The sequence below is a fragment of the Eschrichtius robustus genome, chromosome 2 (genome assembly GCF_028021215.1).
Source record: "Eschrichtius robustus isolate mEscRob2 chromosome 2, mEscRob2.pri, whole genome shotgun sequence".
Classification (NCBI taxonomy): domain Eukaryota; kingdom Metazoa; phylum Chordata; class Mammalia; order Artiodactyla; family Eschrichtiidae; genus Eschrichtius; species Eschrichtius robustus.
Genome location: NC_090825.1, coordinates 106871824 through 106889006, shown reverse-complemented (window position 1 = coordinate 106889006; position 17183 = coordinate 106871824).

Here is a 17183-nt window from a genome sequence, read left to right as displayed (position 1 = left end):
TTTAAAAGAAAACCATTTAAAATATGATATGAAAACCTGAGTGAATTGTCTTATTACCTTCAACTAGGGGGAGGCCTTTCTAAATATGATATAAAATCTAAAAGCCATAAGAGAAAAGACTGACAAGGAAAACACATAATATTAAAAACGTATACGTGTCAAGAACTGGAGAGAAATAGTATAAGAAAATTGTAAGACAAATAACAAATTAAGAAAAACCTTGCAACGACTACCAAAGACAAAGGTAAATTTCCCTAGTGTGTGAAGAGCCACTAGAAATTGAGAAAAGACTAAAAATCCTGACCAAACTATGAGGAAAAGATATGAACAGTGAGTTCACAGGAGGAAAAATGCCCCTTAAACACATGAAATGATGCTCAGTCTCACTCATATGAAGAGAAAAGTAAAGTAAAACTATATAGCAAGGTACCATTTCTTACTTATCAACTTGGCAGAAATCCAAAAGTTCATATTGTCGGTGGGAAACAGAATGATGGTACTCCTATGCAGGAGAATTTCACCACCTCTAACAAAATTTCAGATATATCTTTGACCCAGAAACCCCATTTCCAAGAATTTATCCTACTGATATATCCTCACAAGTATGAAATCACATATGCATGAGGATATTCACTGCAACATTAGTAAGAGCAAAAAATTGGAAAAAAACCCAAATCTCCAGCAATAAATAATTAGTTGAATAAACTATGATACAGCTACTCAATGCAACAGCATGCAGTTTTTTAAAAAGGAAGATCTGGATGCACTGATGTGGAGAGATTGCCTCCATTTCTTAAGCAAATTATGCAAGCATGAGGAGTGTCTATCTTATGCCACATTTTGTGTAAGAAAAAAGACAAACATGTTCATATGTGTATTTGCAAAATGAAACAATGGAAGGATAAACAAGAAACTAATAAAATTGTTTATCTGTAGGGACAGGGTTATATAGAGTAATATGGAAGGGGATAAGTTTGAGAAAGAAACTAATCAATACACAGCTGACTTTTTAAAAATGCCAGAGTTGGGGCGCCACCCTCCATGCAGTCAAAAATCCGCATGTAACTTATAGTCAGCCCAACTTATGCATGGTTCTTCAGTATCCATGGTTCCTTGTATCTGTGGTTCTATGGTATCTGCATATTCACCCAACCGTGGATCATGCAATGTAGTACTGTAGTATTTACTATTAAGAAAAATCTGTGTATAAGTGGACCCACACGGTTCCAACCAGTGTGGTTCAAAGGTCAATTGTAGAGGGTAAGGGAATAGAATCCAGGGAGCAGGAATGAAAGCAAAACACTGTGTGTATATTTCTATACAATTGTAAACTTTTGAATCTTGAAAATGGATTATTACTTGAAAAATTTAAAACTAATTATAAAACAATTCCCTAAAACTGACATTGTCTACTGATAGTCTAAAAACAATGTCAGCTCAGTAACGATGAGTACCCATAGCACCCAGATTGTGAACTCTATTTTCATCCTCTGAAAAATAAGGCTTTTTGGAGAAATATTAATTTCAAAATTGGGAAAAAGAGTAAAGAAGGCATTACGTAAGGCTGGAACATCTTTTTTGTTACAGAAACAAAGAAGCTTTCTAAAATTAGTGGGGTCATATTGAAAGTACAGAGAGCCAGTTTGAAGGTGTCACACTGGCCAAAACTGTGGATAAAATGCGTGACAAAATGATGATTTAATGGATCGGTAGTTGGGTGGCTATGGAAAGCCTCACAAAAAAGTTGACTTTTGAGTAAAGACCCCCAAGAGGAACCTACTATGTTAATATCTGGGAGAAGAACATTCTAAACCCTGAGAGACAATAGCAAAAGCAAGGGTTCTAAACTAGGAGGGTGCCTAGAATATTGAAAGCCAGTGTGGCGGGTGTGGCTACAGTATGAGTCTCAGGGAAGCTGTGAAAGATGACATCAGAGCAGCAGTGGGTCCAGATCACAGTAGGAACATATGGTATCAGCTTAATGGCCAACTGACAATGATATATGTTGGACACTAGAAAGATGGAGGCCCTTGCTATGCTGTGACAAAGCATCTTAATAACTGACATCTTCTGTTACTTAGAAAGCAAATCAACTACCTTTGAATCTTTGGTTCAAAGGTGAGAAAGTTTTAGAAAAATGTTAGAGGTGTGTATTGATTTTTACTGGATGCATGTAGCAATATTTCAGAAGAAAGAAATAAACTCAGGCAAGAATTGGCTGTTGAGAAGCAGCAATAGAAGGGAATAGAGATTTGAGGCCTCAAAATGCTTGCAAAGCTCACAGCTACCAACTCCAAACATAGGAAATAAAAGCAAAAAGCCGTTGAACAACAAAGCCCCATTAAGACTCAACTCTGTGGCAATGATCAGTTTAAGGGTGTGGCCTTCCCCCTTAAACTAACGGCTTCACAGTTGGTGCCATTCTGTTGAGAGAGAGGCCTGGAAGCAAGGAAGCAGACACCAGGCTTGACCAGTATGTCTAGGGAAGGTTGCGGGTATGTTTACTGACATACAAATTAATGATAACAAATCAATTCAAAGCCTACTAAGTTTTCAAGGGAATTGTAATGACAAAATAAATGACAAACCTCAACTGAAAAGGGTTTTGAATTTTAGGGCCACAAAACAATTCTTGGGGTTCCAAATTTGTGCCAGAATGGAGGGGGCTACAAAAGCTTTACAGCCTCAGAACTGATAGTCCCTTAAATCCACTTCAGTTGTGGCCTTGGAAGATAATAGGCAAGGACAAACCACCCAGAAAGTGGAACTAGAGGTCACAAAGAACAATGAACAAAAGCATTCCTACCAGAGAGCCGGAGTAGGTCTAATAGAGGAACTCCATTCACCAAGGGTCAAGGCTCTGACAATGCTCACCCCTCAGGCTTTCATCATCTCTACAAATTTTCCTTTTCAAAGTAGAAATTTGAATTGTAATTATCTTGTCCCTATTTCAACATTGTGTAGTGTGTGTGTTAGAGGATGGATTGGAAGGGTAGGGTCCATAAATCTGTCTTTAGTTTATAGGTTTCAGGAGCCATGTTTAGACCTGATGAATAGTGCTCTGCAGTGCAGCACCTAAAGATCCAGACCTTTGTAATGGATGCAGTAAATGAATGGGACTTTGGGTTACCCCCTTCTAGTGAGGATGAGTGTGTGGGAAGAACAACAAAAAAAAAAAAAGGGGGAGAGAGTTGGTGTCAGAAGAAGAGGCTAGGGCAGAAACTAGTTAGCTATTCACTAACTCATTACCTTCTTCCTGGGTACTCTCCTCCAGACTGTCTTTCCCAGTTTCCCTTTATACCTCAGAAAAACATTTTTCATGATTCTATTCCCTCTCTTTTCTGTCTGCCACTAGGACTTTGACCTCCACAGTGTCCTTGGAAGTCATACGGTGAAGATGGTAGAGCATGCATCAGCCTGAATCAGTGAATGACCACGTGGAACAGAGTCTCCCTCTTCCCCACCATCTCCAAATTAACTCTGAATAAAAATAATCCACTGAGATTTGGGCTTTACATTTATAGTAACTTGTAGAGAGTGATCCAGGAGCTAAAATTTTCAAGGAATGGAGGGATATGTCCCTGCTAAAGAGGAAGTAGGTAACTGCATTTAGTTCAAGTAGTAAGTGGTTTAATCTGATGACCTGTGATTTAAAGACAGAGAGGTCTGTGAATAAGGAATCTAGGAAAACGCCCACGCGACCTTCAGGCCTAGTGATATGAGGAGTGTGAAAAGAAAATGTCCATCCTTGGAGAGGTCTAAATGAGAAGCAAGATCACCAAGGAATAGCCAGGTTTTAATTTAAGCAGGAATGTGAGGGGAAAGTTCATAGAAGAGGTGGAAGTCTTCAGAAAATGGGATTCAATCAGAAAAGGCAGTATACGAAGTCATATGGGAATTAGAATACAATGGATGAGAGATGACCTTCCAATTCTTGTTTTGTGTGGTGACTGACATGAATAGAGATGAAAGGCTAAATACCATTAAGCCCAATGATCCCAAGGCAGAGGGGCTGTGATTGCTACAGAAGCTGCAAGAGTTGAGGGTCAGGAGCTGGTCAGTTCTTGCCAGTGACTCCTGCTGATGGAGGTCCAGAGTCCTATCAAGCGTGGTCTTACTTGAAAGTGACGCAGTAATGGCCTAGAGAGGGGTGGTCTTACTTCAGGTCTTGCAGAGGCTTGATTTTACTCCAAGCAATCAGGCACTCTCTTGTCTCTTCCTAGGATACACTCTAGTTCTATTCTTTGAGTGGTCTCTAGGTTCCCCTAGAAATTTTATCTTCCACATTTAACTTACATGTTTATCTTTGCATATGGTAGAGTCAGGTAATGTTTTACCCTCCTCTCAAAGAGTAAATGGATCTCAAAAATGCTTTAACCCCTATCACCTCATTTGTAATTGTATGCTGTTGTTAACCAGTATTTTATTCCATGTTGCTTAAGAAATTATTTCTATTTTTTTAAGTAGTCAACATTTGTTTAAATCTACCCTCTTGTGTACTATTTTTTTGTTGTTGTTCATCATTGCTTTCTGGATCTCAGACCTTTCTTCTGGGATCACTTTTATTTTTCCTTAAGTACATTTTTTTAGAAGGACTGTTAGCAAGGTCATTGGACAGTCAGAGTTTGGTTGTTAATTCTTTTTTTGATTAAAAATATCTTTGCATGGCGCATTTCTAGAAACGTTTTCTCATTGCACAATTCCAGATGTATCATTATTTTCTTTTATAACTTTGAATATACAATTCTGTTATATTCCATTGCAGATGTAGAGAAGTCAGTATTTAATTGTTATTCTGTTGTATTTTTAAATTTTATTTATTAAACAATAGTAATCTAGCATTTGCCACATGCTAGACTCTGTTTTAAGTATTTAACAAGTATTAATTTATTTAATCCTTATACCAACCCTATGAGTTTGATGTAGATACTGTAACTGTTATTCCTATTTTACAAATTAATTATTTGAAGCACAAAGAGTTCACCCTTTTGCCTAATGTTACCCAGTTAGTGAGGGTCTGAGGCAGTATTGGAATACAGACTTCTTGACTCGAGTTTCTGCTCTTAGGTGTTACTCAATAATGGCTTTTTTCCTTTTCTGTCTACTTTAAAAATCCCTTTGCCTTTGGTATTCTGCATTTTGACAAGACCAGTTACACATTGTTTCTTTCCTTTCTTTCTTTAGTCACTTTTATTTCAGAATTGGGTTTCCTGAATCTGTGTCTTGGTATCTTTCATTAGTTCTGGAAATTTTTTCAGCTACTTTTAAAGACAGTTGCTTCTCACTCATTCTTTCTAGTTGTTCCTTCAAGAAGTTTGATTATATGTATGCTGAATTTTCTTGCTTTGTCCATCATGTCTCTTAACAATTCTTTGATACAGTTTCTTTTCTCTGTCTGGACTATATTTTGAATACTTTCTTCATATAGGTCTTCAAGTTGATTGTTTATCTTTAGCTGTGTCAAATCTTCTGTTTAGTCATTCCAATGAGTTTCTAATTTAATTTAATTTTTCATTTTTAGAAATTTCATCTAATTCACTTTAAAATATGACTATCTAAATCTTTTATTCTCTTGTTTTTAAATTATATTTTAATTACTGTCTTCATTCATTTAAACATAATGAGCATACTTTATATCATCTAGTTTTTATTTCTAATATCTCAACCCTTGCAAATCTGATTCTGTGCTTTACTGTTTCCATGACTCTCACTCTTAATAATTTGTTTCTTGTGAATTAGGGGTTTTTTTAAATGGTGAAATAATGTACTTATGAACTATAATCTGGGAGAATTCTTTGAAGCATGTGTTTAAAATTTATTATCTCCAAAAAGGGTTAGCATTTGCTTCTGGCAGACATCTGGGAGTACTATCAATCTAGAACCACTTTAAATAATGTTTTCAAGTCTAGTTTTGTTTTGTTTTGTTTTGAAGTGTCACACAGGCAAGCATGAATACTGACTTCCAACCTGAATGAGTGCAGAATAGGAATTACAAATTCTCAGGGGACTGTTTTCCTTATTCTGCTTCATGCAGAGCTAAGGTATACACCGTCACTTTCTACCTCCATTTGTTTCATTGTTTGTTGGCTTTTTCTTTACCTTGAGGGACAGTTTCAGTAATCAGTGAAGATGTTGCCTTTTGGAGGACTTGGTCTTATGAGGAAATCTCTTATTTCCCCGCCAATCTGGCTTTGGCCTCTGCCTTTGTCTATGTCCATCTCTCACATGTGACCCATTATAACTCAGATTCTGGGCTTTAGAAGATGGGAATATGATTTGAGGAGAAAAGGAGATTTTCTGAATTTCCTTAATTTTTTTTCATTTCAATCATGCATTAAAGATTTTCTTTAATGATCCGTGTATTATGCAATAGTATCAAATGTATTATGCATAGTAATCTCAATAAATGTTTATCATTGTTTGATGTTACTTGAATATCAGCATCACGAGCATTCAGTAACAACAAGAATTCCATGAGTTCTTACTGTGTACTAGCCACTGTGCTGGATACTGGGAGATACAGAAGTAAACCAAACCAAATGAAAACAAAAGAAAAGTGTTGTGACCTCATGGAGCTTGCAGTATTGCTAGGGAAAAAAGGGCATTAGAAAAAAGTAATTAACTGTTGGTGGGAATGTAAGTTGGTGCAGCCACTGTGGAAAACAGTAAGGAGTTTTCTCAGAAAACTAAAAATAGAATTACGTTATGATCCAGCAATTCCGCTCCTGGGCATATATCTGGACAAAACTATAAATTAAAAAGATACATACACCCCCATGTTTATAGCAGAACTATTCACAATAGCCAAGACATGGAAGCAAACTAAACGTCCATTGATAGATGAATGGATAAAGAAGATGTGGTACATATAAATAATGGAATACTACTCAGCCATTAAAAAGAATGAAATAATGATAGTTGCAGCAACATGGATGCAACTAGAGATTATCATACTAAGGGAAGTAAGTCAGAAAGACAAAGACAAATACAATATGATATCACTTGTATGTGGAATCTAAAATATGAACCTATGAATCTAACAAATAAACCTATCTATGAAACAGAAACTGAATCATGGACATAGAGAACAGACTGGTGGTTGCCTAGGGGGAGGGATGGAGTGGGAGGCTGGGGTTAGCAGATGTAAGCTTTTATACATAGACTATATAAGCAACAAGGTCCTACTATATAGCACAGAGAACTATAGTCAATGTCCTATGATAAACCAAAATGTAAAAGAATATATTTAAAAAAAAGAATGGACCAGTCCCTCCCATCAGGAAACTTGCACCAGCCTCCTAGACAGCCTCATCCACCAGAGGGCAGACAGCAGAAGCAAGAAGAACTACAATCCTGCAGCCTGTGGAACGAAAACCACATTCACAGAAAGATAGACAAGATGAAAAGGCAGAGGGCTATGTACCAGAAGAAGGAACAAGATAAAACCCCAGAAAAACAACTAAATGAAGTGGAGACAGGCAACCTTCCAGAAAAAGAATTCAGAATAATGATAGTGAAGATGATCCAGGACCTCGGAAAAAGAATGGAGGCAAAGATCGAGAAGATACAAGAAATGTTTAACAAAGACCTAGAAGAATTTAAGAACAAACAAACAGAGATGAACAATACAATAATTGAAATGAAAACTACACTAGAAGGAATCAATAGCAGAATAACTGAGGCAGAAGAACGGATAAGTGACCTGGAAGACAGAATGGTGGAATTCATATGCGGAACAGAATAAAGAAAAAACAGTGAAAAGAAATGAAGACGGCCGAAGAGACCTCTGGGACAACATTAAACTCAACAACATTCACATTATAGGGGTCCCAGAAGGAGAAGAGAGAGAGAAAGGACCTGAGAAAATATTTGAAGAGATTATAGTCGAAAACTTCCCTAACATGGGAAAGGAAATAGCCACCCAGTCCAGGAAGCGCAGCGAGTCCCATACAGGATAAACCCAAGGAGAAACACGCCGAGACACACAGTAATCAAATTGGCAAAAATTAAAGACAAAGAAAAATTATTGAAAGCAGCAAGGGAAAAATGACAAATAACATACAAGGGAACTCCCATAAGGTCAACAGCTGATTTCTCAGCAGAAACTCTACAAGCCAGAAGGGAGTGGCATGATATACTTAAAGTGATGAAAGGGAAGAACCTACAACCAAGATTACTCTACACGGAAAGAATCTCATTCAGATTCAATGGAGAAATCAAAAGCTTTACAGACAAGCAATAGCTAAGAGAATTCAGCACCACAAAACCAGCTCTACAACAAATGCTAAAGGAACTTCTCTAAGTGGGAAACACAAGGGAAGAAAAGGATCTACAAAAACAAACCCAAAACAATTAAGAAAATGGTCATAGGAACATACATATTAATAAATACCTTAAACATGAATGGATTAAATGCTCCAACCAAAAGACACAGGCTTGCTGAATGGATACAAAAACAAGACCTATCTATATGCTGTCTACAGGAGACCCACTTCAGACCTAGGGACACATACAGACTGAAAATGAGGGGATAGAAAAAGATATTCCATGCAAATGGAAATCAAAAGAAAGCTGGAGTAGCAATACTCATATCAGATAAAAGAGACTTTAAAATAAAGAATATTACAAGAGACAAGGAAGGACACTCCATAATGATCAAGGGATCAATCCAAGAAGAAGATATAACAATTATAAATATATATGCACCCAACATAGGAGCACCTCAATACATAAGGCAACTGCTAACAGCTATAAAAGAGAAAATCGACAGTAACACAATAATAGTGGGGGACTTTAACACCTCACTTATACCAATGGACAGATCATCCAAAATGAAAATAAATAAGGAAACAGAAGCTTTAAATGACACAATAGACCAGATAGATTTAATTGATATTTATAGGACATTCCATCCAAAAACAGCAGATTACACTTTCTTCTCAAGTGCGCACAGAACATTCTCCAGGATAGATCACATCTTGGGTCACAAATCAAGCCTCAGTAAATTTAAGAAAATTGAAATCATATCAAGCATCTTTTCTGACAACAACGCTATGAGATTAGAAATCAATTACAGGGAAAAAACGTAAAAAACACAAACATATGGAGGCTAAACAGTACATTACTAAATAACCAAGAGATCACTGAAGAAATCAAAGAGGAAATCAAAAAATACCTAGAGACAAATGACAATGAAAACATGACAGCCCAAAACCTATGGGATGCAGCAAAAGCTGTTTTAAGAGGGAAGTTTATAGCAATACAATCCTACGTCAAGAAACAAGAAAATTCTCAAATAAACAATCTAACCTTACACCTAAAAGAACTAGAGAAAGAAGAACAAACAAAACTCAAAGTTAGCAGAAGGAAAGAAATCATACAGATCAGAGCAGAAATAAATGAAATAGAAACAAAGAAAACAATAGCAAAGATCAATAAAACTAAAACCTGGTTCTTTGAGAAGATAAACAAAACTGATAAACCATTAGCCAGACTCATCAAGAAAAAGAGGGAGAGGATTCAAATCAATAGACTTAGAAATGAAAAAGGAGAAGTTACAACAGACACCGCCCAAATACAAAGCATCCTAACAGACTACTACAAGCAACTCTATGCCAATAAAATGGACAACCTGGAAGAAATGGACAAATTCTTAGAAAGGTATAACCTTCCAAGACTGAACCAGGAAGAAATAGAAAATATGAACAGACCAATTACAAGTAATGAAATTGAAACTGTGATTAAAAATCTTCCAACAAACAAAAGTCCAGGACCAGATGGCTTCACAGGTGAATTCTCTCAAACATTTAGAGAAGAGCTAACACCCATCCTTCTCAAACTCTTCCAAAAAATTGCAGAGGAAGGAACACTCCCAAACTCATTCTATGAGGCCACCATCACTCTGATAGCAAAACCAGACAAAGATACTGAAAATTACAGACCAATATCACTGATGAATATAGATGCAAAAATCCTTAACAAAATACTAGCAAAAAGATCCCAACAACACATTAAAAGGATCATACACCATGATCAAGTGGGATTTACCCCAGGGATGCAAGGATTCTTCAATATACGTAAATCAATCAATGTAATAAACCATATTAACAAATTGAAGAGTAAACACCATATGATCATCTCAATAGATGCAGAAAAAGCTTTTGGCAAAATTCAACACCCATTTATGATAAAAACTCTCCAGAAAGTGGGCATAGAGGGAACCTGCCTCAACATTATAAAGGCCATATACGACAAACCCACAGCAAACATCATTCTCAATGGTGAAAACTGGAAGCATTTCCTCTAAGATCAGGAACAAGACAAGGATGTCCACTCTCAGCACTATAATTAAACATAGTTTTGGAAGTCCTAGCTACGACAATCAGAGAAGAAAAAGAAATAAAAGGAATACAAATTGGAAAAGAAGTAAAACTGTCACTGTTTGCAGATGACATGATACTATACATAGAGAATCCTAAAGATGCTACCAGAAAACTACTAGAGATAATCAATGAATTTGGTAAAGTTGCAGGTACAAAATTAATGCACAGAAATCTCTTGCATTCCTATACACTAATGATGAAAAATCTGAAAGAGAAATTATGGAAACACTCCCATTTACCATTGCAACAAAAAGAAAAAAATACCTAGGAATAAACCTACCTAGGGAGACAAAAGACCTTTATGCAGAAAACTATAAGACACTGATGAAAGAAATTAAAGATGATACCAACAGATGGAGAGATATACCATGTTCTTGGATTGGAAGAATCAATATTGTGAAAATGACTATACTACCCAAAGCAACCTACAGATTCAATGCAATCCCTATCAACTTACCAATGGCATTTTTTACAGAACTAGAACAAAAAATCTTAAAATTTGTATGGAAACACAAAAGACCCCGAATAGTCAATGCAATCTTGAGGGAAAAAAATTGAGCTGGAGGAATCAGACTCCCTGACTTCAGACTATACTACAAAGCTACAGTAATGAAGACAATATGGTACTGGCACAAAGACAGAAACATAGATCAATGGAACAAGATTGAAAGCCCAGAGATAAACCCACACACCTATGGTCAACTAATCTATGACAAAGGAGGCAAGGATATACAATGGAGAAAAGACAGCCTCTTCAATAAATGGTGCTGGGAAAACTGGACAGCTACATGTAAAAGAATGAAATTAGAACGCTCTCTAACACCATACACAAAAATAAACTCAAAATGGATTAGAGACCTAAATGTAAGACCAGACACTATAAAACTCTTAGAGGAAAACATAGGAAGAACACTCTTTGACACAAATCACAGCAAGATCTTTTTTGATCCACCTCCTAGAGTAATGGAAATAAAAACAAAAATAAACAAATGGGACCTAATGAAACTTAAAAGCATTTGCACAGCAAAGGAAACCATAAACAAGACGAAAAGACAGCCCACAGAATGGGAGAAAATATTTGCAAACGAATCAACGGACAAAGGATTAATCTCCAAAATACATAAACAGCTCATGCTGTTTAAAACAACAAACAACCCAATCCAAAAATGGGCAGAAGACCTAAATAGACATATCTCCAAAGAAGACATACAGATGGCCAAGAAGCACATGAAAAGCTGCTCAACATCACTAATCATTAGAGAACTGCAAATCAAAACTACAATGAGGTATTACCTCACACCAGTTAGAATGGGCATCATCAGAATATCTACAAACAACAAATGCTGGAGAGGATGTGGAGAAAAGGGAAACTTCTTGCACTGTTGGTGGGAATGTAAATTGATACAGCCACTATGGAGAACAGTATGGAGGTTCCTTAAAACCTAAAAATAGAATTACCATATGATCCGGCAATCCCACTACTGGTCATATACCCAGAGAAAACCATAATTCAAAAAGACACATGCACCCCAATGTTCACTGCAGCACTATTTACAATAGTCAGGTCATGGAAACAACCTAAATGTCCATCGACAGACAAATGGATAAAGAAGATGTGGTACATAGATACAGTGGAATATTACTCAGCCATAAAGAGGAACGAAATTGCGTCATTTGTAGAGACATGGATGGATCTAGAGACTGCCATACAGAGTGAAGTAAGTCAGAAAGAGAAAAACAAATATCGTATATTAACGCATATATGTGGAACCTAGAAAACTGGTACAGATGAACCGGTTTTCAGGGCAGAAATTGAGACACAGATATAGAGAACAAACGTATGGACACCAAGGGGGGAAAGTGGCGGGGGTTGGGGGTGGTGGTGGGATGAATTGGGCGATTGGTATTGACATGTATACACTGATGTGTATAAAATTGATGACTAATAAGGACCTGTTGTATTAAAAAAAAAAAAGAATGTATATAAACATAACTGAATCACTTTGCTGTACAGCAGTAACTCACATTGTAAATCAACTATACTTCAATAACAACAAGAACAACAAGAACAAAACTAATTAAACCAAAGTGTGATCAGTGTGGTGTGTTTTATGACATTTGTATTTTGACTGACCTTAAATAGTCATATCATATCACTGATCTAAAGGCCTTTATATTCAGTAAATATGTACATGTAAATACCGAAGAAGCTATCTGAAACCATATGCAAATGGTGACTCTAGCAAATACCAGTGAGAATAGAATGGCCTCTAAGAAATCCTAATATATACCTTTAAAGAAAAATGCTTCATTTAAGGAGAAATGGAAGAAGCATCAAAAGGAATAGAAATTCAGAATGTTTTCTTTTTTAGAATCATCTGAGATGGTTCAATGTGACAAATGTAACATGGGAGAAGAGGCAATAATGCAAAGAACACCAGAAACTGGGAAAAGAAGCAGAGGCTCCAAGCCAGATGACACTAATTATCAATGTAGAATGTATGTCATGTGTTTAGTGCCAGCAAGGAAAAAAGCAAGACCATAAAGAGCCCGTAAAGGAATCCTGTGCAATTGTATTTGAAACTCCCCTGGCAACTGCTTCAAGCCAAAAGCTGGTGTCACCCGATGTCCACCTTCTAAAGGGAGAAATCTGTGTGGGTCGGGCCCCAGGGATGTCCCACCACTGATGTTTGAACTTAGTTGATAAAATTCTATCAAAGGACCCTCAAACATCCAGGATGTCTCCATTATTTTTTACCTCTTCCCAAATTATTCTAAATATATAATAACAACATTTTGACAAGCACCTAAATATATGACAGGTTCTTTAAAAAGTGTAGTTAGTTTATTGCAAAAAGAAATCTAAAGGGCTTTTATCCTTTTTTGGTCCTGCTTTGTGGTGATTCTTCTGCTTTTCAGAATATTTTGGAAGCTTAGAAGTGGATGAAAATATGCAGAATATTTAAGAAACTGAAAAATAATTCTATATGGCTGGATATAGATTTGAATGAAGAACAGATATGAAGTACAAGAGGTACTCATATTTTTAAAATTATTATTAAACATTCCCTGAATTCCAAAAGCAATCTAAGTAAAAGGTGTACTTTCTGATGACATGGTTTACAATAAGATTAAAAGAAAAACAAGGCAAATCTTAAAAGGTATGGAACACATGAGTTGCTTAGGGCAAGTTTAGGTAACTGTAGCTGCAATGAGATCATTACTTGAAAAACAATTATTTACATTGACAGCACGACATTAAAAAAACAACAGTATCTAGAATACAGATAATACCGCTGGAATAAATTCTTGAATCACACACTATATTTAAAAGCTCTCAATCTAAAAGTCTTCGGAATTTGAAACCATTTTAGAAATGATCTAGTCCTATTCTAGTCCCTTTGTTTTATGAATGAAAACACTCTCATTAAGTGACTTTCCAGAGTTGCATTGAAATTTTGCAGCAAAGACTTTTTCATATATACAAACAACTCAGCCAAACATGGAGGGGCTAGAATTTGAGGCGGGGAGGGAAATATTTGCTCATAGAAAATAGAAAGTTCTATTCTTGATCAAGGGTTCTATGTTTACAATGAAACATGGGCTTGAACAAGTACTGGTTTGGAGAACCAAAGCTGACTGAAGGAGTGTTAGCACCAAAAAGGAACTCAGATAACAGTTTCAAACCCATGTTTAACATCCATCAATCCAAATGAAAGTATATGAGGCCACAGAGATTGAATTCCAACTGGATATGTACCTAGGTATAATGAAATAGAAAAACATGATCTCAGAACGAAAGAAAAAAAAAGAGGACCTGCTTATAGACTTCACAGATGTGGGCTTCTTTTCTTGCCAAGAACATGTCTTCCAACAATAGGATAAGGCTTGTGATGCTTGCCTTCATGGCAATCAGTTGGAATTAACTTATCAGCTGAGCCAGCAAGAGGAATTAGATCAAACAAATTTTGATTTAGCATTCATCAGATAGCTGAATTGCATCCAAAACGACACTATTATCTTTGTTTGCCAAGTGCTCGTTGAAGAAATTAAAGTGTGATTAAGAGCGTGCATTTTGTAATCATTTTCTTAGTGAAAGAAATATCAAAAGTATAGATATCATATCTGCAACCCATGATGGGAATTTAAGTTGTGGGTCCTATCAAAAACCTGGACAAAGTCTTTCCATTTTCTATCACTGAACCCCTTCTTTACAGGCCACTCGAAAGGAACAACATGAGTGAAAAGCATTCTAATTTTCCTCCTTTTTCCTTTTATCTATGTCATGTGTATTTCCCTGTTGGAAATCTAAGATCCCTATTAGATAAAAACCAAAAAAAATGTTTTTAACATGACTCATGCTTGAAAATAAAAGGAAGGATCTTGATTTGTGATGGACTGATTACTGAATAAATTTCCTGAGTTTTAAAGAATAATTACAAAGAAACACATCTGAGATAGTCACTGTAGAGCCTGTCATTTGAATCTTGAATTGTTTACCAAAATGTACTTTTTATGCCCTAAAGTTACCAAATACCTGTTATATTAACGGAAAAGATATTTATTTGAGGATTACTCTTCATTATTCTTAATAATAGGGAAGACAGCCCATCACAAACAAAAGGAACAGAAAATCAAAACCTTATGTTGGTTATTTGTCCCTACAATCTTCCACTATAATTATGCCAAGATCTAAAAAATTATTCTACTCTCCTCCTTTTGCCCTCCTACTAGCCATTCCTAAAAGTCATGATGTGCCCAGCCATGTTATAGTGGTGCTTTGCTGGGAAAAGCTTGATACATGGCTCATGATGTCAAAGGCCTGTAACACTGAAGAGGAATGACAGCCGAGTGTGGTTTGGAATTCAGTGGGTGCACAGGTGGTTTAAAACATGGAGCAATGTTGGGAGCTCTCCTCAGTGGAGCCACCAAAGTGCCCCTGTGTCACAGCTGTTCCTAGGCCAGGTCTGACCCAGACGGTAAAAATACCCACATCAGCTGAAGGTCGCCCTACTTTTGCCCCAAACAAATCTTTCTTAGACAGTGTTTGGGTGACACAGTGCTGACTGCTATGCATCAGTTTGTTTCCTAAATTTCATTTGCTCTTGCCTCAAGCCTACTTGAAAATTCCGTAGTCTTATCCCATCTGGTAGCCCAGTTTCCCTTTCTTCTTGCTTTTGTCCAGAGGTTGACCTTGAACTGAATTGACTCTGAGATATCTTTCTGGTAGGCTTACATCGTATTTCTTAAAAATGTGCATTAGTTGCCAATATTTGAAATCAGTTGATTTTGCATAGTCCCAAAGTATCTCCCTCCCCTACCCCTGCAAATAATATTTAATTACAAAGGGAAAAATAATAAGTTTACAGTGGAGATATCTAGCAAATAACACCTTAATCAGGTAATCAAGATTGACATCACCAGTAAAAAAACATATCAACGTAATGTCAGAGGTTAACTTCTAGTAGCCAGTCAAGGGCCAGTCCTGAAGTCAGGCCTTTCTTTGAATGTACAAGATTTGAGCAACTGAGATCAGTGAGCTAATACTTTCCTGCACAGTGGAAATACTGATTACATCCCAATAAATCTGTGGTTGATAGTATTGTACCAATGTCAATTTTTCATTTGATAATTATACTATGGTTGTATAAGATATTAAAGTTAGCAGAATCTGGGTGTGACAGGTTGAATACTGACCCTCAGAAAAGACATGTCCAAGGTCCATCTCTCAGTACCTATCAATGTGATGTTATTTGGAAACAGGGTCTTTGCATAGAGTTGGCCATACACTTCTCTCAGAGTACAGAGCAAGTACTCAGCAAGTACTCAAATATCTCAGCTACTGTCCCAGTTCCCCTAGTGTCTGTCCTCCCAGGGGGAAGTTCCATTACCAGGCCCCACATCTCCCCTTCCTATGCTGCCTTGAGCTTCTGAGAACTGACTCACATGCCTCAAATGTGAGTCTTAAAATATGTCACTTGCACATGTCCACCTCAAATGTGTTCTACCTATGGAAGACAACGAGAATCACATGAAACAGTATCTTGGTTTATGCAAAGGGGAAGGTTAGGTTTCTGTAAAAAATTCACTAAGAAAGAAAAACATATTTTCTCATACTTCACTGAACATTTTAAAAGGTTTGATCTGTTCTTCAGAATAATGTAACCGCTGTATACTCTCTTATATGCTAATCTTTTAGGAAATTAAACATGTACTTTTACACTAACCATGAATTCATGATATGTGTTAACATACAAATGGTCTGAATTTATTAAAATAATCTTGCAAAATTTTGTAAAGAGAAGGGAAATATAAGAATAAGAGAAATATTCTCAGCTACAGAAGGATATAAATATCTCCCCTAAATACGTGCTTTTCAAAAAGGCCTTTGCTTGAGATTTGTTGATTTTGCATTTTCAGAAATTTCAGTAGGAATTAACAAAATTTAAACCATTGCTACCTGCAAAAAGAAAGGAACACCTTTCCAGGGAAACTTATAAATATGTGTCTGAGGAATTTACCAAACAGGAAAGAAGAGCCAGAAATATGTGTAAAAAGTAAACATACAGGTTGTCATCTTTGGTAAATATGTATCAGGATGACTTTGCTTTGATCACTATCACCAAATAATCTCAAAAAGGAAAAAAATGGCATTTTTCCATTTTTCTTCCTTCCAGATGGCCCCTTTCATCATCTACCTTGGGCCACAGGTAGAGATATGTTTTGGAGAATGGCTTGACACAAGTTGGATACGTCCTCAAAGATGCCATAGGTAGGCATAACTCTCATGGACATTTATGT